The sequence below is a fragment of the Dendrobates tinctorius genome, unplaced genomic scaffold (genome assembly GCF_039654945.1).
Source record: "Dendrobates tinctorius isolate UK_male_01 unplaced genomic scaffold, ASM3965494v1 ptg000011l, whole genome shotgun sequence".
NCBI classification, from domain to species: Eukaryota; Metazoa; Chordata; class Amphibia; order Anura; family Dendrobatidae; genus Dendrobates; species Dendrobates tinctorius.
In genome coordinates this window covers 81,201,673-81,225,104 of record NW_027361679.1, presented here as the reverse complement: position 1 = coordinate 81,225,104, position 23,432 = coordinate 81,201,673, and positions in this window count along the sequence as shown.

Below are 23,432 nucleotides of genomic sequence, written 5' to 3'. Positions count from 1 at the left end.
TTTTCCCCCTCCCCTTATCTCCACCCACAGGGTCTCTACATTTTCATTAGATTCATATATATTATCACACAGGATGGGTTTTAAGGATGATTTTATATATAAAAACACGCCTCCCCCTCGTTTATTTGTACGGTCATTTCTGAACAGACTATAGCCCTGTAAATTAACCGCCCAGTCATGGCTCTCGTCCAGCCATGTCTCAGATATCCCCACCATGTCATAATTATGTTCCAACAACATTAACTCCAATTCCTCCATTTTGTTGGCGAGTAGTTCAGCAAAACCACATTGCAGCTCCTTGCCTAGAGAGAGGCAGAGCACCTTTGGTGGTTCCCTGCTTGGAACACTAAACGTGCTGGGAGGTGGGTGGAGTTTAGAATACATAAAAGAACGGGATGGTTTAGGATTACAGGTCAGTCAGTCAGTCAGTGAGTGAGGCTGAGAGAGGAAGCCACTCGGAGAGGAGTGGGGGTCCCTGGAAGAGGGATGGAGGAAGGAGTTGTGCAGCTGCCTCAGTGATCTGAGCCAGCTGGCACGGGAAAGGAAAGAAGGAGAAAGACATTGAACTGAAGCCTGAGCTTCCATCGGAGAGAAAGACAAGTACGGAATGTAGGAGTAAAAGGGAACACAGAGGACGTGGGTTAGAGGAAGAACCCTGCCTAGAAGTTCTAAGTGCAAGGCCGGGGCCCGGTCCCGGAGGTTGTATGGACACTAATGGTTCTGCAGCAGACACCGGTGGAGTAGTGGGCTGTAAATGCACTACTCCCATCTAAGACTTGAGGGCACAACAGCAACACGGATAGAGAGCCGGGACTAAGGAGTAGAGAGTCCCCGAAGCAGGCTACAGCTGTCTGCCATACAAGTAGAGTTCTTAGGAACATCTGTCAGAAGGAACTCCAGTGTAACTCAGTACTAGGAGATCTTCACACTTAAAGGCGCTATAGAGGAGACGTTCAGAGAAGGCACATAATTTGGCGGAGCGTGGAAGGCAGCATTCCTTCTTGCCTGGAGGTTGACTGAGTCCCTGACCCAGAGGACATGGCACAGAAGCGGGCACTACAGACTGTGAGTAAAGCTTTGGAACTACATGCCCTGGTGTCCTCCATTCCTTCCTGCGTCCGTCCGCCTGGCTCTGCTACATCCCCTGCGCCGGACACTACTCCATCTAAGTGTCTCTTCACCTATCCTGCCCTGGGACAACAGCCCTGCCTGTGGAGGGCTATAACATCATTGCTGCACCACACCATCTATCCCAGAGGATCTGTCTGCAGCGTCGGCTTAACACCTCCCTTGCCGAACACCACAGGTGGCGTCACGAACTATTCATCTAACTACATTCCACCATTCACAACATCCCCCTATTAATTGGGCGCCCAGGGCCACTGTCCGGGTCACCGCTGCTGTGACACGTCCCGCTGATACCGGCCCGGTTCCGAGTTCCCCACGGCCCTGGGAGGGCGACCCAACTTGGCGTCACGAACAGGATGACGAGACCCGATGCCATCGGGTTCTGTGTGCCTAAGATTTGTTGGACTTGAAACTTTCGAGAATGTCCAGAAGACCCAATTTAATAGACTGTGAAATGAACCTTAAAAATGGCCGTTGGCGTGGAGAAGAAGGGCGTGACGAGATGGAGGTCCTAGGAAAAGACCGCGAACAGTCTTGGGCCTCCCCTGCCTGAATTACTATGTGACAGCAACATGGCCCACCCCTCGAGGGGTTCGTATACTGGCTTGGTATGGAGGCGCTGGAAGAAGACGCCTCCCCAAGAAGGAGGGGCAGAAGCCAGTGGCGGGAAAGGGGCCGAGAGAGGAGGGAGAAGAACGCCAGAACGCCATGATGGAAAGAGAAAAGAAGACAGAAGAACGGGGGGAGGAGAAGCCACTCGCCCCCAGGTTGCCTCTGCGGAGGCTACGACCGCTGATACACCCTTTGCAGCGGACGCCACCACCTCACAACCGATATTGCCATTGGATGAGTCCCGTCCGGAGGAGATATATGAGGGCTCTGGAGCAGAACGGAGGGCCAGGACCGCGTCCCCGTCTGGACCGGGCGCGGTTGTACCGGCCTCCACCGACGACCCCGGCCGAAACCGGTCTTGCCCCTGCCCGGATCCAACTGCGGTCTACCCCATCAACAACTCCGGGAGTTGCGGCTGCCGCTGTCCACTACCTGTGTTAGGAACGGCGGAACACACTAAATAAAAATATAAATAAAGTGCGTTCGCCGCTCGGGGTCCACTGTGCGGTGGATGGAAAAACCGCAGCTAGGTGATGACAGAGCAATATGGCGGTAGTGTGCACAGGGTTTGACGTCACCCAAGTGCACAGAGCAATCTCTGTTGAATCACAGAGCTACAACACAGAAATAAACACAATAAGTCTGAGCCTGTTAATGTCACAGGTACTCAGAGTAACACACGCGGTAATGCGGTCACAGGAGTAGCCCTAGATGGCGGTACTACATCCGTCTAGACCTACCGTAGATATTCATGTGTCGAGTTGCTGCAAGACAATCTCCTCTGCAATATCTTCTGCAGTAGACAATGAGCAGGAGACTGCAGAATGTGAGGGTCTAGATTCCTGCATAGTACAGGCAGAAATCTGACTCCTAACATTATCCCCCCTCCTAGGGCCCCCTCGTCCCTGAGCCTTCCGACCCACCAACCTGTGCCCAACTGTGGCATAGGCCTCAGACTCGTCCGAAGATGAGCCTGGTGTCCTGGTAGGTGACACAGACAACCGGGACACACGGAAGGCGTTAGGGGAAGCGAGATCACCAGGTTTCAAAAGGGACACCCGGGAGACGATGGGAGCGGGAGTTACAGTGGAACGCCGCCGTGTGTCGGCAGCCGTCGCCACACTCCATCTGGGAAGGCTATCCCGAGCACATGAGGTGCATGCCCGAATACATTTTTTTACATCCCGAGCCCTGTGCGGCCACCAATACGACCCAGCCAGAAGTTTCGTGGTCTGCATATAGCCACGATGGCTGTCCGCACCGGACGCGTGTGCCCAGGCGAGAATCTTAGGCCTAAGGCAAGGAGGAACAAAGGTCTCGCCGACCGGCACATTGCGGAACGCTGTCATCCTGAGAAGCAGTGTGTAGACGGTGACAACGCAAATGGAATCTTGAGCCGGGCGTGTCTCAAAAATGGCGCGAGACACCTCCATGGGCTCTGGGGATAGAACCTCTGGCTCGGGCAGCTCTAGAGGCTCGAAAAAGTTGGGAGCCGGAGCAACTCTCCGTTTGGAGTGAGCACGCTCCATACCGCGCTACGAAAAACGGAGGTCGATACGGGTAGAGATAGAAATTAGCTCCTCCAAACTAGCAGGAATCTCTCTAGAAGAGAGAGCATCCTTAACGTGCTCCGCTAAACCTCTGCAGAATACAGGAATAAGGGCCTTGTCGGACCACTCCAACTCCGAAGCCAGTGTCCGAAAACGGACGGCATACTGGCTAACCGAGAGGGATCCCTGAGACAAGGCAAGCAGCTGCAGAGAGGTGTCGTGTGTGACCCGTGGACCGAGGAAGACTTGCTTGATGGCTGCTAGCAAGTGAGCAGCAGTCCGAATCTCGGGGTCACCACGCTCCCTTAAAGGCGTAGCCAATTCCAACGCCTTGCCCGACAGTAGGGAAATAATAAATGCCACCTTGGCCCGTTCCGTAGGGAATTGCTCAGCCAGCAGCTCCAGCTGAATTGAGCACTGGCTGATGAAACCCCTACAGGAGGCGCCATCACCAGAAAACTTATCGGGCAACGGGAGGCGGGTCACTGTCGGCGCAAGGGAGGACATGGACGCGTCTGTAAGTGCTTTTACAGCAGCATCAGTGGCTTGCGCAGCTGAGAGAGCCCTCTCAAGAGTAGTCAAGCGGCCCTCGAGCTGCCGCACACACTGCAAAAGTTGCTGCTGTTCTGCCATCACTAGCCAGACCCTGGCGCTTGTATAATGTTAGGAACGGCGGAACACACTAAATAAAAATATAAATAAAGTGTGTTCGCCGCTCGTTGTCCACCGTGCGGTGGATGGAAAAACCGCAGCTAGGTGATGACAGAGCAATATGGCGGTAGTGTGCACAGAGTTTGACGTCACCCAAGTGCACAGAGCAATCTCTGTTGAATCACAGAGCTGCAACACAGAAATAAACACAATAAGTTTGAGCCTGTTAATTTCACAGGTACTCAGAGTAACACACGCGGTAATGCGGTCACAGGAGTAGCCCTAGATGGCGGTACTACGTGCTTCTAGACCTACCGTAGCTATTCGTGTGTCGAGCGTCGCAACTGCGGACGCCCAAGTAGGCTGCTACTGCAGCGCGGCGTGGATAGTGCCGCAGAGTGACACCGCTGAACAGCAGGCGTGATGTCTGACGCTAGCAAGTGTGTCTGGAGCAATGGTGCGCTGGCACTGGTACTGGCTAGATAACTCAATCCCACACACAGTCGTATTATCCAAGGAAAGGGGTTTCAAATGAGACATTCACCAGATCATGCATCCATCATCATACACACTGCAGCAAGTATGACTATACTAGCGCATGGCGGAACGGCCATGCGCACTTTTTATAGCAAACGGGACCTTCCGAAAGTCTCCAGAACTCTGAGCTGAACCAATGGGATTAGGAGCAGGACCTGAGCACCTGACTACCGAACACCAATGGGGACTCGTTCCACGAGCATGCTCAGAAGATGGAAAGAAGGACTTAGCCTCCGGAGAGAGTTGCTGCAAGACAATCTCCTCTGCAATATCTTCTGCATTAGACAATGAGCAGGAGACTACAGAATGTGAGGGTCTAGATTCCTGCATAGTATGGGCAAAAATCTGACTCCTAACAACCAGGTGCCGGGGCTGGAACCTCGCCTGGAGGCACAAGGTACGACCACCGCCCCCGACCTGACCCTAGTCTTGGGAACGGAACCCACAAATAGAAATGGCCCAGTTGACCTCTGCCGGCAGCCCCAGGCTGCAGTGCTGCCAGCCGAGGTCCCGATGGACACTGAAGAATCGGATTCCGAGGAACCAGCGACAGCGCCGGCTGAGTCACCAACAGCAGCAGAAGTGCCATTGGTGGTAGCGGATATACCGTCCCCGCAGGCAGTAGACGTTTCCATGGCCCTTTCAATTACCCCAACCAGTCCCTATGGGCAGAGTCACACTGGCAAATTTTTCGTCCGAGAATCGGATCGTAAAACTTGCACTGGCTGTCTGCTTTCTTGACCTGGGCTTGACAGCTGCATAGTAATCCATCATGCTGTCATTCTCAGGTCAGGAGAGGTGTCGGCCAGTCCGTGCTATGCAATGCGATTATCGCATGAGAAATTCGGCAGTGTGACTTCAGCCTATCTCTCTCTGTGGGAGGCGGAGTACATGCGACTAGCAAGCAACCAGCAACAGGATGAAGACACCCAAAGTATTACATCTGGTAGCAGTTCCCAGTCACCAGCTTCCAGAACCCCAGGAGGGGACCAGCACTAGTAACCTACAACTAACTCTCGTTACCCAGGAGGGTATTTGCACAGTTGTGCTTTGTTTTTCCATTATGTTTTAGTTTTGTTTTTCCAGTGTTGCCCTGTTTTATTGGCAGCCTTCCCATTGAACTAAGGAGATCATGAACGCTGAATGGTCCAGAACTGCAATTGTAAATAGTTTGCACCTTTTTAGGTGCCCTCTCTTGGTTTTACATAGGACACTTTGCGAAGATAATGTCTACCTCATTTGGCGCATGACTCCAATCAAAGAACACTGCAAGAGATCCCGGCTGGGAGCGGTGTCCAGCACTTAAAAGAATTGCTGAAAGTTTTAATGTGAAGTATTTTATAATGATGTGTCTTATGAAAATGGCTTTTATATAGAATTAAGAATGCTTTGATAAAGAGATAAGAGATTTGAATAGAGAGATTTGAATAAAGAATTGAAAATGTAGATGCACCACGGTTGTCGCTCAGAGTTGAAAGAAAGTAGAAAATGTGCACTAGAGATGGAAAGATGAAGAATACTGAAGTGGTAGTGAGTAACAGACAATAGCACTGAGAATTAAGTATTGTATGGAAAATTGCACTTTGACTTAGGATTTTAGATAGTAATTAAGAATTGTTTGCAATGTTCAAGAATGAGTGCCTCTCACATTGGGAAGTTTAGTATAAGAAATGTTTATTCAGTATTGCAAAAATTTGTATGTTCCTGTGTTGTCAACTTTGTTTACCTTGCAGCCCGCGGACGTGCTGTGTTTAACGGGGGGTATGTGGCGCCCCTGAGGCTCAGTCGTCACAGAGGTACTGCACCTTCTCCTAAGGTGTGGTGCCCCACCATCCAGGTAAGTTGGAGGCTCCTGACCACTCTCCAACACTCGCACCCCACACAATAGAGTAGTTCAGCAAAACCACATTGCGGCTCCTGGCTGCCTAGAGAGAGGCAGAGCACCTTTGGTGGTTCCCTGCTTGGAACACTAAACGTGCTGGGAGGTGGGTGGAGTTTAGAATACATAAAATAGCAGGATGGTTTAGGATTACAGGTCAGTCAGTCAGTCAGTCAGTGAGTGAGGCTGAGAGAGGAAGCCACTCGGAGAGGAGTGGGGATCCCTGGAAGAGGGATGGAGGAAGGAGTGCTGCAGCTGCCTCAGTGATCTGAGCCAGCTGGCACGGGAAAGGAAAGAAGGAGAAAGACATTGAATTGAAGCCTGAGCTTCCATAGGAGAGAAAGACAAGTACAGAACGTAGGAGTAAAAGGGAACACAGAGGACGTGGGTTAGAGGAAGAACCCTGCCTAGAAGTTCTAAGCGCAAGGCCGGGGCCCAGTCCCTGAGGTTGTATGGACACTAATGGTTCTGCAGCAGACACCGGTGGAGTAGTGGGCTGTAAATGTACTACTCCCATCTAAAACTTGAGGGCACAACAGCAACATGGATAGAGAGCCGGGACTTAGGAGTAGAGAGTCCCCGAAGCAGGCTACAGCTGTCTGCCGTACAAGTAGAGTTCTTAGGAACATCTGTCAGGAGGAACTCCAGTGTAACTCAGTACTAGGAGATCTTCACACTTAAAGGTGCTATAGAGGAGACGTTCAGAGAAGGCACATAAGTTGGCGGAGCGTGGAAGGGAGCATTCCATCTTGCCTGGAGGTTGACTGAGTCCCTGACCCGGAGGACACGGCACAGAAGCGGGCACTACAGACTGTGAGTAAAGCTTTGGAACTACATGCCCTGCTGTCCTCCATTCCTTCCTGCGCCTGTCCGCCTGGCACTGCTACATCCCCTGCGCCGGACACTACACCATCTAAGTGTCTCTTCACCTATCCTGCCCTGGGACAACAGCCCTGCCTGTGGAGCGCTATAACATCATTGCTGCACCACACCATCTGTCCCAGAGGATCTGTCTGCAGCGTCGGCTTAACACCTCTCTTGCCGAACACCACAGGTGGCGTCACGAACTATTCATCTAACTACATTCCACCTGTCATGAACTCATTTTCTGCTCCACCAGTTGAGAGTTCCCCTTCCGTTCTCCCTCTGGTGGTGACAGGAGGTAATGCTGTTGGTTTAAGTGGTAGTGATCTGCCACCTGATGGGGAAGAAAGCGATTGGATCTCTAGAGTATCAGACTGGATATAAGACAGCCGACGCCTTATCTGGGTGCTGGTGATTCAGTCTGCTTCTCAGGTCCTGGACTTCAGCTCTCTTCCAGTCTTCTCAAGTTAAGTTTGTTTTTTGCTAATGTTCACACTTGCGCTTGTTGGTCAATTCAGTTTTTTGTGTAATCAGCCTGCCCCTGCTGGGGTTATGCTGAAATTCCACTCCTATTAATCAGTATTTGCCAATCTGCTTTTTGTCCCTTATTAGATTGGCCTCTTTTTTGCTCTGTCTCAGAATATTTCAAAGTGCTGATATAGGTTTAGAAGTCTTGTGACTTCAGGGTTAATTTTGCTATCAGAAGTGTTGGACAATATTTTTGTAGGTTTTTTTTGGGCAGATTGCAGACAGTGTCTTTCCTTTTCTGTCCTTTTTAGTTAGCCGGGCCCCATCGTTTGCTCAGCCTATTTTTCTGCCTTTGTTTGTATTTTCTTCTTGTTTCACCGTCAATACATGTGGGGGGCTGTCTTTCCTTTGGGGTCTGCTCTGGGGCAGTTAGTTTTCCTCTTTTCCTGCTTTAGGCTTATGTAGTTCTACGGTTGTGACGAGGCGTCTAGGACCAACGTAGGAATGCTCCACGACTGCTGCTAGTTGTGCGGGTAAGATCAGGGATCTGCAATCTGCATAGTTACCAACTTCTCTGGTTTTCTGAGACTTAGCTTGTTGTCTTTTTTTTCTCCTCGGTTTCCCATTCATAACATCCACCATTCACAACATCCCCCTATTAATTGGGCGCCCAGGGCCACGGTCCGGGTCACCGCTGCTGTAACACGTCCCGCTGATACCGGCCCGGTACCGAGTTCCCCACGGCCCTGGGAGGGCGACCCATATCTTTAAAGACAAAAATGTCCAGGAAGGTTGGGAAATCTTGAAAAATGAAATTCTCAAAGCACAATTGTTAACAATTCTGAAAAGAGTGAAGAATAGGAAGCATTTAAGGAAACCAGGATGGATGAACACAGAACTTAAGCACATGCTAAAAAGGAAAGAGGGAGGCATATCTAAAGAAGAATATAATGCTGTCTGCAGAACCTGCAGGGCACAAATCAGATTATCTAAATCTGACAATGAATTGAGGCTTGCAAGAGACATCAAAAGCAATAATAAAGTATTTTCGGGATATGTCAAAAGTAAAAGAAAAGTCAAAGATGCTATAGGATTTTTACAGGATGAAAATGATGAAATGGTAAGACAGGATGTTGAGAAGGCTGAACTTTTAAATTCCTATTTTGCATCTGCTTTCTCTCAGAAAGGAAATGTAACATCAACTGTTCTTCACTGTCCTATTAAGGGAATAGAGGAATCCAGGATATCTATAAACAGAAAGATAGTGACTAGCCCAACAACAGTATGCCTCCCAAAATTCTCTGCTCCTATAACATTCTATTAACAGCTATAGATATCACAACAACAGTGAGCCCTTCACATGTACCCCCATGACAATGTGCCAGCTATAGATGATTCCATAAATATGTGTCATCCACAGATGTCCACACAACAATGTGCTATCTCAAGATACTCCTTTAACAGTGTCTATGGTCTCATACGGAAGTCCATTTTTCATGGACGTGTTCTAGCCATGGTTTTCACAGATGCAACACGTACCCATTATAGTCTATGGAACCGATCACTTATCCGTGTTTTTCTTTTTTTTTGCAGTTCATGAGTCCATAAAAGAATCCCAGAGACATGTCAGTTTTTTATGAAAATCATGGACTGCACACATTGCCTTTCATGTGCAATCCATGAGCTCTGCGTGATTATCTTTGTAATGGATAGAGAAGTTCTGTAATTTATTTTTTCAAAAATGAAAATCACCGATGAAACTTTGATAATGTCTTGTTGACAACCTCCCCTACCTACCAGTAGATATAGTATATCTTGACTTCAGCAAAGCATTTGAAAAAGTATCTCACACCATCCTAGCTGAAAAACTCAGCAAAGCATTTGAAAAAGTACACATCCTAACAGAAAAACTGACCAAAGAATGGACAAGGCTATGGTTAAGTGGATTCATAACTGGCTTAGTGATCGGAACCAAAGAGTGGCAATAAATGGTTGCACATCCAGCTGGAAGAATTTCTCAAGTGGGGTTCCACAGGGCTCTGTCCTATTCAACATCTTTATCAATGATTTAGATGAAGGAATTGAGGGTAAACTGAATAAATTTGCTGATGACACCAAGCTAGGAGGGATAGCTAATAGTAGATAAGAAACAGGATTAAAAAAGATCTAAACAAACTGGAACTGTGGGCAGCAACTCATTTTTAACACGGAGAAATGCAAAGTCCTACATCTGGGCAAGAAAAATTAAAAAGCACATACAGAATGGGAGGAATAGGGCTAAGCAACAGCACATGTGAAAAAGACTTGGGTATACTAATAGATCACAGACTGAATATGAATCAACAGTGTGATGCAGAGGCAAAAAACCTAATGGTTCTAGGATGTATTAACAGACGCATAGAGTCTACATCACATTCAGTAATTATCCCTTTCTACTCCTCCTTGGTCAGACCTTAACTGGAATACTATGTCCCGTTCTGGGCACCACATTTTAAAAAATACATGAACAAACCGTGCATTTCATTGTGCATTCAGTGCATATAGGGGTGTGACCGCCCTCTTTCTGAGCTGGGAAAGCCATCCAGTCTGGCCTAAGCTGTTACTAGTGGTTCAGCCGCTCGACCCTTATTCACATTCACGCCACTTGGCAAGTGAAAAGGTTTTAAATACTAGAATAGGGACTGTCCCACAAGGGTTGCCGTGACGTGGCGGGATGGCTTGTACATTATTTTGATCAAAATTATGTTTACTAAATACCCTTATTATTATTATTACCTTTATGCATTATTTGCAGTATATTTTTTACTTTTTAGTTCAGGATATTTGTGTTTTTTGCTTTTTGTTTTCTATGAACAAACCGGAGCAAGCTCAGAGAAGAGCGACCAGAATGGTGACCGGTCTGCAAACTATGTCCTATGCAGAACAGTTAGAGGATTTGGGAATGCTTAGCTTGCAAAGGAGAAGACTGAGAGGAAACTAAATAGCTGTCTACAAATCTCTAAAGGGCTGTCACACTGTAGAGGGATCAGCTTTATTCTCATTTGCACAAAGAAAGACTAGAAGCAATAGGATGAAACCTGGTACCTTTAACCTGAGGTGAGTCTGCTCTCAGGCATATAGATTACATAGGCTACAGCCAGTGCCAAATCTTTGGGGCCAATCAGTTGCAGCAACACAAGGTTCCTTGTCTTGTTGGCCGGTTCCGAACCCAAACACCGGGGACTTATAGGTCTGTAGCCTCAAGATGCCATCTCTCCTCCTGTAGTCCTCATGAATGCTCCTAGAAGCAATACGCCTGTTTCTGTATAAAATGTCTGTCCAATATTGCTTCTCACCTCATCACAACAGGGACTCCACAGAGCTCCACAGTCACACAGCTCTCAGGAATGCTTAGTCTTTGATCCACAGCAAAGTCTCAGGCTCCCAAGATGAAGGGTTGCATTACACAGTCTCTTTCAGCGTTCAATCTCTTTGCTTCTCACAAGCTGCTTCACACACACAGTACCCACAGTGTCACTCTGGGCAGTCTCTCTTCTCTTCTGGAAGTTTCCCTTACAGCTCTAGACAGCCAACACTGGGCCCCACCCCCCAGCACATACAGACTCCTGGGCACTTGCAGCACATGCTCTTAGCTGCAACAAGCAAACACCACAGTGTCCTAGTGTCCTCCTGGTGTAATCACAGTTCACCCTCTTACAGGGGGAGAAGGCCATGATTGAGGTGGTGGAAAGTGCAATGATGGGGGTGGTGGGGGAGGAAGCATTGATGGAGGTGGTGGAAAGGGCAATGATGGGTGGGGTGGGGGAGAATGCAATGATGGAGGTGGTGGATGGGGCAATGATGGGGGTTGTGGGGCAGAAGGCAATTGTGGAGAGAACTATGATGGAGGTGGTGGACAGGGTAATGATGGTAATTGTGATGCTATTGGTGTCTTATAATTTATTGGGGAGTGGGAGAGGAGGCGGTAAGGTGAATAGGACACTTTAAAATGAAGGTTATAAAGGTGGAAGAAGGCGCTGTCAGGGACATGTAATGAATTGGGAGGTGGCGGCGGATGCTCAGTACCTGATAGCGTCTTCTCCCATCCCCATATTCATTATGATGCTATCAAGAACGTATAATGAATGATGGGGACACAGGACAGGGACTCAGGCTATGTGCACACATTCAGGATATGCAGGAGAAAATTCTGTTGCATATCCTAACGTGTTGGCAGAAAGAAAGTTGCATAAAATACATTTTGTTCCACATTTTTGCAATGCTTTTGTTACATATTTTCCCCCATTAGTACGGGCGAAATACTCTGCAAGAATTGACATTATGCAGATTTTAATCTGCTGCAAATCTGCAAGGGAAAAATAAGCAACGTGTGCATGAGACTTCAGGGATCTCATTCACTTTTCCTGTACTGTAAAACCTTGAGTACTTTCCGTGTGCACATAACCTTACAGGTAATTGGGGAGAGTCACAGACTGAATAATTGATATTATTGGGAGTCAGAGAACATACTTAATGGGGGGGGGGGGGTTAACCCCGATTTGCCTTTTGTGTTGCTTGTGTTATCTTGGAATTTTTTATATCTAAGAAATATACATATTTTAAAGTGATTTTTTATGTTAACCTGCCAACCTCCACTACAAATGATGTATGAAGGAGCACACCATTGCTCCATCTGCATCATTATAGTCAATGGCCCCGTCAGCACATATGCCCAAACTTGGTTTTGCTGGGGTTCAGTTGTGAGGCCAATACAGCCACTGAATGTAGGAGCAAACATGATGTGAATCCTGCCCTATGCAGATCGGTTTTTTGGTGGATGCGGTAGCGTAGCTACTGGGGGGCAGAGGGGGCGGTGGCCCCGGGCCCCACGCTCTGAGGGGGCCCACCCGGAGCTACGCTACTGTAACTGTATCGGTGTGCGCAGCGTGCCGATACAGTTACATTCTGTGGCAGAGAAGGGAGAATCGATCTAGCCGATACAGCTGACCACACTGATGAGAGAAAGAGCGAGCGCACCTTCTCCCATCATCCCCTCTCACTGACAGTGGGCACGATGACATCAGGCGCCTGCTGTCAAGCGAAGAGCGGGAGCTCAGAGCAGCGCTTGAGCCAGGAGGAAGAGAGGTGAGTATTTAGTGCTGCCTTACCTAACAGTCTGCCTATGGGGGGGTCCTGCCTTACTTATCCATCTGCCTATGGGGGTGATGCTGCCTTACCTAACAGTCTGCCTATGGGGGGGAGTGCTGCCTTACCTAACAGTCTGCCTATGGGGGAGTCCTGCCTTACCTATCCATCTGCCTATGGGGGGATGCTGCCTTCCCTAACAGTCTGCCTATGGGGGGGATGCTGCCTTACCTATCAGTCTGCCTATGGGGGGGATGCTGCCTTCCCTAACAGTCTGCCTATGGGGGGGATGCTGCCTTACCTATCAGTCTGCCTATGGGGGTGATGCTGCCTTACCTAACAGTCTGCCTATGGGGGGGAGTGCTGCCTTTCCTAACAGTCTGCCTATGGGGGAGTCCTGCCTTACCTATCCATCTGCCTATGGGGGGATGCTGCCTTTCCTAACAGTCTGCCTATGGGGGAGTCCTGCCTTACCTATCCATCTGCCTATGGGGGGATGCTGCCTTCCCTAACAGTCTGCCTATGGGGGGGATGCTGCCTTACCTATCAGTCTGCCTATGGGGGGGATGCTGCCTTACCTAAGAGTCTGCCTATGGGGGGTGCTGCCTTATATTACAGTCTGCCTATGGGGGGTGCGGCCTTACCTTACAGTCTGCTTATGAGGGGTGCTGCCTTACATTACAGTCTGCCATTTTAGACTCCTATGGGACTGCTGCATTTTATACTCCTATGGGGCTGCTACACATTTTATACTCCTATGGGACTGCTACATTTTACACTCCTATGGGACTGCTACATGTTATACTCCTATGGGACTGCTACATTTTATACTCCTATGGGGCTGCTACATTTTATACTCCTATGGGGCTGCTACATTTTATACTCCTATGGGACTGCTACATTTTATACTCCTATGGGGCTGCTGCATTTTAGACTCCTATGGGACTGCTACATTTTATACTCCTATGGGGCTGCTACATTTTATACTCATATGGGACTGCTACATTTTATACTCCTATGGGACTGCTACATTTTATACTCCTATGGGACTGCTACATTTTACACTCCTATGGGACTGCTACATTTTATACTCCTATGGGGCTGCTACACATTTTATACTCCTATGGGACTGCTACATTTTACACTCCTATGGGACTGCTACATTTTATACTCCTATGGGGCTGCTGCATTTTAGACTCCTATGGGACTGCTACATTTTATACTCCTATGGGGCTGCTACATTTTATACTCCTATGGGGCTGCTACATTTTATACTCCTATGGCACTGCTACATTTTATACTCCTATGGGACTGCTACATTTTATACTCCTATGGGACTGCTACATTTTATACTCCTATGGGGCTGCTACATTTTATACTCCTATGGGGCTGCTACATTTTATACTCCTATGGGACTGCTACATTTTATACTCCTATGGGACTGCTACATTTTATACTCCTATGGTGCTGCTACATTTTATACTCCTATGGGGCTGCTACATTTTATACTCCTATGGGACTGCTACATTTTATACTCCTATGGGACTGCTACATTTTATACTCCTATGGGGCTGCTGCATTTTAGACTCCTATGGGACTGCTACATTTTATACTCCTATGGGGCTGCTGCATTTTAGACTCCTATGGGTCTGCTGCATTTTATACTCCTATGGGGCTGCTGCATTTTATACTATATATGACTGGGGTGCATAATACTTTATAAGAGGACTATGGGCTGTGCATTTTACTACTATGAAGTACTATGGGGTGCATTATACTTTATCAAAGACTATGGGTTGTGCATTTTTCTGTATTTTATGGATAACTATGGAGGTGCATTTGATTATACTACATGGATGATTATGAACTGTGCAGTATATTATATAGAGGACTATGGGGTGCATTATACTTCTTATATAGATCCTCATGACGTCTATGTAAGCCCTTAATGAGTATAATGGTTTATTTTCTTTTATTCATTACAGAGCAAAGGCAGAACCGGGAACAAATATATACCCGGATGGGGCACCGGATAGTCACTGAGGTCAGACTATGTAACATTGCAACAAAACTATAGTGTGCGAAAAGAATAGGGAAAATATGAATTTGGGTGGAAAATATTTTGGCATGAGGGGCCCCATTTGAAAGTTCGCACCAGGGCCCGTAACTTTGTAGTTACGCCACTGGTGAAAAGTGAACGATTCCATCAGAAAGAACGTCGGCGGTAAGACACTATCTGTAACTCTGCTGTAATCACTTATATGTTCTGTAGGACTAGTATCTACCATTGACCATATGGAGGTAATATCAATATTGGTCATTATATTGAGATTATTTTCAGTAACAGCAGGGTCATTTGCTGAGGTTCTCCTACATCCACTATTAGGGTGTGTCACTGAGTTGTAATCAAGGTTACCTGGTTAGGGCCCACTCATAAGTTTCGCCCCCCTGAACCAAAACCCTAACTACGCCTCTGGGTGGATGAAACATATTTCAGTCAGATAAATAGGCCATTTACACACACCAGGTTAAGCTGGCCATATATAACTGTATCTAGCTGTTGGACCAGTGATACATACTCCCATACACATTCGGCCAAACCCATTGATGTCGGCAGGTTCAGCAGACATTAGTCTAATGTATTTGGCGCCGTTAGATTTTTAATGCACCCTAAGGCTACATTCACATGTATGATGTTCTGAGTATGGGCAGCGATGCACGGACTGGCCGTGAATCTCCTGACCTGAACTCAACAGCCTCAAACATGCCTATGAGGCTGGTGTGAGGGGTCTAGGAGACTTCCACTGGCTCTGTGCGTTGGGGTCTGTACTCAGACTGCAACATACCGATGTGTGAAGGTAGCCTTAGGCCTCTTTCACACATCAGGTTTTCTGCTTCAGGCGCAATCCGGCGCTTTTGACTAAAACCGGATCCGTCGAAATGCAATGCCGGATCCGGTTTCCCCCCCATTGACTTGCATTAGAGCCGGATCGAGCCGGATGGCCATGCGTTTCATCCGATTTTCGCCGGATCCGGCAATGTGACGCGATCCGGCGTCTGGAAAAAACGGTGACTGTAACGTTTTTTGTATCCGTCGAAAAAGCCGGATGCTCAGTAGCTCTGCCCACAGGACATATATAAAAGCAAGACAATGGGACCCTCAGCCACACCCAACATGCCACCCAAGCCAAGAACCAGGAGCAGGAGAAGGCAGCAGACATCTGCAGCAGCACCATCAGCACCACCCCAAATGGAGCAGCATGCTGAACAACGGGAGGGGAGTCCAGCAGCAGATGAGAGACGGTAATTATCAAATCCCCCATTCCTCCAAACTAGGGCTATGGAATATCAAGATATTCATTGGCCCTTTGTTTCTCTTTATTCAACAGCCGCCCAATAGATGCAGCAGCAGCAGCAGCAGCAGCAATGGCAGCAGCAGAAACACCACCCACAGCCATGGAGTCTGGCCATGAGGAAGACAGCACATCTTCTGGGAGCCCTCCCTCGCATCGTCAGCGTTTGACGGTAAGTTTTTATTTCCAAAATCCATCATCTCTGTAATATATGTGTATTCATTGCCTTTTATTTCAAAACAGGAATCACAAGATGAAGAGGAGCTCCCAGAAGAAGAAGGAAGGGGTGGACAGACACTTGGAGTGGGCTCACAATTAGTAAGTTTTTTGCATCAAACGCAGAAACACAACATCACACTACACACAACACATAGAAAACAATGTTCTGCAGACCACACACAGCAGACAAATGCCTACATCCAAAGACATAACATTTTTTGTTTTCTTCTCTAGTCTTCCCAATCTGGTGCTCGGCCAAGAGGTCCTCGCAGTGCCTCCCAGGGTCGTCGGCGACAGCAACACGGCGGTCACCAGCGTGTAAGTATAAATATTTTTGCTTTTTTTTTTTTTGCACTTTTTATTTCATTTCTTTTGTGGAGGCTAATTATGTTATTTTTGTCTTTTTCTTTAACAGCCTTCACAGCGTGCTCCCGACTCTGACGGTGAGGATGGAGGGATTGATGTGGAGCGCCTCATCGATCTCGTCAGAGAAAGGGAGCCGCTCTGGAATATGGCTGACCGCCGCCACGCTGACCTTATCGTTGCCCGACGACTCTGGGAGGAAATCTGTTCGCTCCTTGTGGACCGCTGGGAGGACCTCGAAGCTCGGGCCCAGATTAAAGAGCGTAAGTATATACAGTACCGGTTGGTTGATTTAAACCTGTGTTTCCCGAACTCCAGTCCTCGTGGTCCCCACGGATCATGTGTTCAGGATTTCTATTTACTTTGGAAATCCTGAAAACATGACCCCTGGGGACCATGAGGACTGGAGTTTGTGAAACACTGATGTTGTATACTAACCACTCCTTTCTCGTTTCAGGGGAGAGAATTGTGAAGCGGTGGCGGTCTGTGAGGGATCGTTTCAAGAAGGAGTTCAATAAAGAGATGTGGGCCCCGAGTGGATCTGGAGGACGCAGGAGCAAGTACAAGTACGCACGAGCCCTGTCGTTCCTCCGGGAGACAATGCTCACCAGAAGGTAAATATTACACACCACATGTGACAAAAAAATGTTTAGATGTAACTTTTTTTTTTCAGCCAGGGCCATACCATGTCACTATTTTAATAGTTTTTTTTTTCTCTTTATTCCACAGCACGGTGAGCAGCACTCGGGAGCCTGCACGATTGGACCCTTCTGAGGCGATCCCTGAGGAGACCGGCACCGAGGGAGACTTCGACCGCCCCGGTACATCTGCACCTTCCCAGCCTTCCCACACATTCGACCCATCAGTCCCATCCACCAGCACAGGAGCATCGTGGCCGCCTACATTACATGAAGCTGCTGGTGAGGAGATCGCTTTCCCTTTATCCCACCCTTCTGCCCCTGCCACCTCTAGTACACCTGCGGGTACTGGGCGGCAGCGGCAGAGGGGTCAGGAAAAGACTTATGCGCCAGAGTTCTTGCATCTGAATGCATCTTTCCAGAACTGTCTAAAAGTCTTGTCAGAGCAAATCTCCGCAGGCTATCAGCAGATCAACTCCAGCATTCTGGAGGTGAAGACACTTCTGCAAACCATGCATTCAGAAGCAAGATCTTCGCCAAACCACACCTTTTTCAGGTCTGTTGTGGAGCGCATGGAAACGCTCTCTCCTGCCCAGCAGATGCATGCAATGCATTCATGCCACGCTGCTCTCCAGCAAGTTACCTCCCAACCTCCTCCTCCCACCACAGTAGTTCCTCCACCTGCACCCCCTCCAGCCACTTTCCATCCTCCCCCTCCTATTACATCTACACCCCCTCCAGCCACTTTCCATCCTCCCCCTCCTATTACATCTACACCCCCTCCAGCCACTTTCCATCCTCCCCCTCCTATTACATACCATCCACCTCCCCAGCACCATCCACCTCCCCAGCACCATCCACCTCCCCAGCACCATCAACCTCCACAGCACCAGCAACCTCCCCAGTACCAGCAACCTCCCCAGTACCAGCAACCTCCCCAGTACCTGCAAACTCCCCAGTACCAGCAACCTCCCCAGTACCAGACATCTCCCCACTTCCAGCAACCTGCCCCGTACCAGACATCTCCCCACTTCCAGCAACCTGCCCCGTACCAGACATCTCCCCACTTCCAGCAACCTGCCCCGTACCAAACTCCTTCCCCATACAACTTGCCATCAACATCATCTGCTCCTACAGTCCCTGCCCAACCCTCCACTCCACCACCCACCACCTCTTCTGCTTCCCACATGTCCACCCATTCTGTAGTTTTTTCCACACCTTCACCTCTAACTGTTCCTTCCCCACCACGATCCCAGTCCTCTCTCCACACTCCCAGTGTCGAAGTGTCCCGCAGCCCCTACAGCAGTATTTCCACCACACACTACACAGATTTATAATGTGTGTATTTAAATAAAAATGACCAGTTTTATGGCTTCAGTTTTATAGTTTCAAAGCTTTATTAAACAAGTTTATTAAAATTTTAAAAAAGTTTACTAAAAAAAACATTTTTCAATAAAAGTTAAATTATTTTACACTGGTTGTCTGTCATTTCTTTCTGCGGCGAAAAAGGTTAAATACAGGGTATTTAAAAGGTGAAATGGTATTCAAAACTAGGTATATAACTGTGGGTAAATTTTAGCTTTTTGCCACAGCTGTGTTCCTGGTTGTGTTTGAAGCAAAGTATTTCACCTAAAAAGTTGTGTTTATTGTTGGTGATTTCCTAACAATGTACACAACTTTTGTTAAAAGGTGAAATACTTTGCATAAAACACAACCAGGTACACACCTGTGGCCTAAAGCTAAAAATAGAGACCATGACAAGATAGCCAACTTTGGTTGGCAAAGGTATATACTGTTGGTACAGAAGGTACACACGTTTGGTTGGGCACAAATCTTTCACACTCTGTCATCCTGCCAGTGTACTCTGCCTTGAGGTGACATAAAGTATAGTGCAAAATTGTCCCTCATTACTGAAACCGTCACAGAACTTCTAGTGGTAATGTCATGGTAATCTTGCAAGGTGGTTTCTTCAGAGGTGTCCTCAATGGAAATGGGTTCCTTGCAGATAACAAAATTGTGGAGTACCACGCACGCTTTGATCACCTCGTCCACAGTTTCTGTCTTGAGGTTGATCGCAGTCAATAGGACCCGCCATTTGGCTGTCAGAATACCAAAGGTACATTCAACCATTCTTCTTGCTCTTGTGAGGCGGTAATTAAAAATGCGTTTTGGTCTTGTCAATCCTCTGCTAGAGTACGGTTTCAAAAGGTGTTCTGACAGCTGGAAGGCTTCATCCCCTACACAGACAAATGGCATAGGTGGACCAGATGTTTGCGGCAGCGGTCTAGGTGGTGGGAACTGGAAGGTGTTTCCATACAGTTTACGCCCCATGGCAGACAGTTTGAAAACTTGAGAGTCATTGGAGCGGCCATAGGCCCCAATATCAACCGCAATAAATTTGTATTCCGCGTCAGCGATGGCCATGAGGACAATTGAAAAATATTTCTTGTAATTGAAATATTCCGATCCCGATCCAGCTGGCTTTACAATGCGGATATGTTTCCCGTCCACAGCGCCCAAGCAGTTGGGAAACTGACATATCTGTTGAAACTTGTCAGCAATTTCAATCCACCTCTCTGTTATGGGCTCTGGTAAAAACTCTTCAGCTAAGGAGTCCCACAGTGCACGGCATGTGTACTTCACTATTCCAGATATGGTGGAAATCCCGAGTCTGTACTGGAAATGCAGTGACGAAAGGGATTCTCCAGTTGCAAGAAATCTGTGGGGAATTAAAAAACAATAAATTAGTTTTAAATCACAGCATTACATATCAAAACTCAGCTATAACACTTGGAGATACAAACTACCACCAACAAGATTGCAGTGAAAGTGTGCTCTGATGCGATCACATCCAATAAATGTGGCTTACCTTAAAGTCACCATCAGACGCTCTGTGGGTGAAACAGAGAAGCGGCAATAGGTGTCCGCTTTTCTTATGAGGTGTGCAATGCGCTCCACCAAGTAATCAAAATTCTCCATTTTCATCCTAACATATCCAAAAAATTTATCCGGGTTTCGTCGAAGGTCCATGCAGAGTGTAGAATAGACCCCACGCGTCATTCTCTTGGCTGTGATGGGGTGGATCCACAAACGTCGTCTACGATGCCTGATGCGCTGCTGTCTCGCTCTCTCCTTCTCCAGAACAATCACCCTCAAACGATTCGCCTCCGCTATAAAATCCGCCAAATTCTTCAAAATATTTCCAATGACAACATCCATCTTCGCCAATAACTTGCTCTTCTCTCCAACCTGCACTTTCTCCTCTACAACCTGTCAAAGAAGGGCTGTAGGAACATGCTATATATAGTTTTCCAGTAGCCAATCCCGTTCGGAAGGCCACAAGGGTCAATTTTAAAAACCGGATCCGGCGTAATCCGTCGAAAAACAGATAGAAAAACGGATGAACCGGATGAGACGGATCCGGTTTTGTCTGTCAAGAAAAAGACGGATCCGGCAGAAAACCGGATCCGTCACATCCGGTTTTACTAAACATTTGCCGGATCCGGCGTTCCGGCACGACGCCGGATCGCGCCTGACGCCGAAAACCTGAAGTGTGAAAGTAGCCTTAGGCTGCTCTGACAAGTGGCAACCATGTTGCAGTTCTTTGCCAAGATCTTAGTTGAACTGCAGTGTGAGAGAAGAAAACCCAATGACTTCGCAAAGTGTGATCGCAGCCTTAGGTCATGTTCATACACACCCTAAGGGGGCAGACAGACGACCTTACTTCTTGTGCGAGGATCACATCACACTGCTCGTACTGGCCCGGCACCTCTCCTGAGCTTGACAGCATGGTGTATTTCTATGCAGCTATCTCAGGAAGCCGACGGTCAGTCCGAGCACTGCAATGCGATCCTCGCTCAAGAAATACGGCCGTCTGTCCCCTTAGGCTAAGTTCACACAGCGTATAACAAATTATCCGAGTATCATCATAAAAAATGGTCAATTTTTATCTCACTTGTGACCACAGAAGCCAGTCACTAAGCTCAGCGGTGATGCCAATGTAGATGGCACAAGAGTCACATGCGCTGTAGTTGTGGCATTCACAAACACCAGGGCAGTGGCGGAGGGGCAGTGTGGGGAGGGTGGCTCTACCTGCTTGGTATTTTCTACATATACTAGCCTATGGGGAAATAGAAATGAATGCTGCTGGCCTGATAGCGGGTCTCCCTACCTGAACTTACTCATATGTGTCTATTGGGCCAATAACTCGGGAGACCTCAGTCCATCTGGTCCACATCAGGGCCATGAAATAGTCCTGTGTGAATCCGGCCTAAGGCCTCTTTCACACATCCGGTTTGTACCATCAGGCACAATCCGGCATGTGTGTAAAAAAACGGATCCGTTTGTTTTTTACCGCCGGATGCGTTTTTTTGTCATTGAGAAGCACATGCGCCGGATCGCGCCGTATGTGCTTCCGTTTGTTCCGGTTTTTACCAGATCCGGCTGAATTCCTCTGTCCGGCGGCCGGGATGGACGGGTGCTGCAGCGTTTTTTTGTCCGGCGAAAAAAACTGGACATGGACGTATGCGGCCCTTCCGGCTCTGTGGGACAATGTTTCTCAATGGCACATTCCGGCCACCAGATCAGGCTTCTGCCGGCCACCGCATGCACGGTTTTACCCTGTGCGCATGCCCGGATATCTCTCTCTCTCTTTCATACCCCGTTCTCTCTCTCTTTCATACCCAGGTATCTCTCTCTCTCTTTCATACCCCGTTCTCTCTCTCTCTTTCATACCCCGTTCTCTCTCTCTTTCATACCCCGTTCTCTCTCTCTTTCATACCCCGTTCTCTCTCTCTCTCTTTCATACCCTGGTCTCTCTCTCTCTCTCTTTCATACCCCATTCTCTCTCTTTCATACCCAGTTCTCTCTCTCTCTCTTTCATACCTCGTTCTTTCTCACTCTTTCATACCCCGTTCTCTCTCTCTCTCTTTCATACCCCGTTCTCTCTCTCTTTCATACCTGTTCTCTCGCTCTCTTTCATACCCCGTTCTCTCTCTCTCTTTCATACCCTGGTCTCTCTCTCTCTCTTTCATACCCCGTTCTCTCTCTTTCATACCCCGTTCTCTCTCTCTCTCTTTCATACCCCGTTCTCTCTTTCATACCTGTTCTCTCTCTCTCTTTCATACCCCGTTCTCTCTCTCTTTCATACCCAGGTATCTCTCTCTCTCTTTCATACCCCGTTCTCTCTCTCTCTTTCATACCCCGTTCTCTCTCTCTTTCATACCCCGTTCTCTCTCTCTCTCTTTCATACCCTGGTCTCTCTCTCTCTCTTTCATACCCCATTCTCTCTCTTTCATACCCAGTTCTCTCTCTCTCTTTCATACCTCGTTCTTTCTCACTCTTTCATACCCCGTTCTCTCTCTCTCTCTTTCATACCCCGTTCTCTCTCTCTTTCATACCTGTTCTCTCGCTCTCTTTCATACCCCGTTCTCTCTCTCTCTTTCATACCCCGTTCTCTCTCTTTCATACCCCGTTCTCTCTCTCTCTCTTTCATACCCCGTTCTCTCTTTCATACCTGTTCTCTCTCTCTCTTTCATACCCCGTTCTCTCTCTCTTTCATACCCAGGTATCTCTCTCTCTCTTTCATACCCCGTTCTCTCTCTCTCTTTCATACCCCGTTCTCTCTCTCTTTCATACCCCGTTCTCTCTCTCTCTCTTTCATACCCTGGTCTCTCTCTCTCTCTTTCATACCCCATTCTCTCTCTTTCATACCCAGTTCTCTCTCTCTCTTTCATACCTCGTTCTTTCTCACTCTTTCATACCCCGTTCTCTCTCTCTTTCATACCCCGTTCTCTCTCTTTCATACCTGTTCTCTCGCTCTCTTTCATACCCCGTTCTCTCTCTCTCTTTCATACCCCGGTCTCTCTCTCTCTCTTTCATACCCCGTTCTCTCTCTTTCATACCCCGTTCTCTCTCTCTCTCTTTCATACCCCGTTCTCTCTTTCATACCTGTTCTCTCTCTCTCTTTCATACCCCGTTCTCTCTCTCTCTTTCATACCCCGTTCTCTCTCTCTTTCATACCCCGTTCTCTCTTTCATACCCCGTT